The sequence below is a fragment of the Triticum dicoccoides genome, chromosome 5B (genome assembly GCF_002162155.2).
Source record: "Triticum dicoccoides isolate Atlit2015 ecotype Zavitan chromosome 5B, WEW_v2.0, whole genome shotgun sequence".
In the NCBI taxonomy this organism is placed as follows: domain Eukaryota; kingdom Viridiplantae; phylum Streptophyta; class Magnoliopsida; order Poales; family Poaceae; genus Triticum; species Triticum dicoccoides.
The window spans coordinates 358,730,819-358,732,370 of NC_041389.1; the positions used below are offsets into that span (position 1 = coordinate 358,730,819).

Genomic DNA, 1,552 nt, shown 5'->3' on the forward strand with positions numbered 1-1,552 from the left:
ACATGTTTCACTTTGGATTGAAAATCGCACTGCATCAGACGGGCAAGTGCACTACATGTTTTTGCCTGAAGTGACGGGCAAGTGCACTGCATGTTTTTGCCGGATGTCAATTTTCTCTGATGACGGATGTCAATTTTCTCTGATGAAGAAGTGAAGTGCGCTTCACATCGACTTTTTCATGTTAAACATTTTTTTGGGAGAGTGTTTCCCATTAACATGTTTTTGGGATTGTAGCGGCGAGCCAAGTGAGCTTCAGAACACTTTGGATCAGAGTGCACTTTTTTAATACATTTTTTATAAATGGTGTACTGTAGACAAGAGTGCACTGCATTTTCTTTTGTAGTCTCTTACTGCACATGGCAAGCGAGTGAAATGTGTCAAAAAATAATGCTTCCAGACACAAAAAAAACTACACATCCAAACTACTTTCCCTCTAGGACCCAAATCTGTACAACTCGCTCTTGAACACATCAAATTCACAAGTGGTCTTCTAAACAAGAATATTTCCTTTCTTGTTTTTTGCCTCCATAGTGGATCAAAGAAGGAGTGCAGAAGGCAGTAGCACCTATCTGAAAACTGCACTAGAGATACATCAGCAATGAACTTCACCAGAGCACATCTTTTGTAGGAAAAAAAAATCAAACCCCACACTCAGCACCAACTGAGTTGATTTTGGGGGCTTTTTGCAAGCTGCACCCGCGCACACACACGTCGGCGTGGCCGTCAGAATGCAAGAAACTGAACCTCATCTTTTGGAGTAACACTGATGTGAGCTGCAAGAAAACTGGATTAAGCAATGCAATTTTGAAGACAAAAAAGAACTAATAAAGATCTGCACCCCAACATTGCTCACTCGGGAAGTTCAGCAGCAACAGCACAAGCGAACTACTCACCAGCGACACCGGTGGCGATGCAGTTCATCGAGGGGAGGTAGATGGTCACGGCTGAAGCCGTGGGACTGACGCCGACAGAAGGTTGGTGGAAGAGGGGGTTCAGAGAGGGGGGGACCAACCGAACTGCACCACTCTTTCTAGGTTGAGGAAGTGCACTCGTCGGGGTCGAGGAAGAGCGCAACAACAGAAGAAATCACGAATCCTTGGCGGTTGAGCTTCGGGACGCATGGGACATGCCGCTGGCTCACAGATCCGGCGTCTCTGCGGGAGGTAGGGGAACGGAGAAGGCTGGGCCGCGAAGGTGCGGGCCCAGGCGAGACGACGGTGCGGGTCTCCTCCCCGCCTTGAACCACCACCACCCATCCTCGCCCCCCCGAGGATACCACCGCATCCCTCCCCGGCACCGGACCCCGTGGATGGGCGGCGCGGCGGCGGCCTGTGGAGGGGAGTAGGGGCACTGGCGGCCTGGGGAGCGGCGGAGTCCGGCGGCCTTGGAGGGGCGGCTACATGCACGACAAAGGCCAGATCTGACGGGGCGCCATGGCTGCTCTCGGGGACCCGAGGGTGGAGGCTGTGGGGCGGCGGCCGATGTCGATCCAGTGGCCGACGCGGTGGGGCGGGAGGTGAGGGCGGCGGTTGGAGGCCGGGGTAGGCGTGGG

The 1,552-nt window shown here is 53.1% G+C and overlaps 1 long non-coding RNA gene across 1 annotated transcript; it reads right to left on the bottom strand.

Annotated features, from left to right (window-relative positions):
- Positions 1 to 270: 270 nt before the first annotated feature.
- On the bottom strand, positions 271 to 1,546 carry LOC119309006. The gene is made up of 2 exons (XR_005150351.1): positions 894 to 1,546; positions 271 to 773 (listed from the first exon to the last, which is right to left on the bottom strand). It is a non-coding gene; the product is annotated as an uncharacterized LOC119309006 (long non-coding RNA).
- Between the last annotated feature and the right edge of the window lie 6 nt (positions 1,547 to 1,552).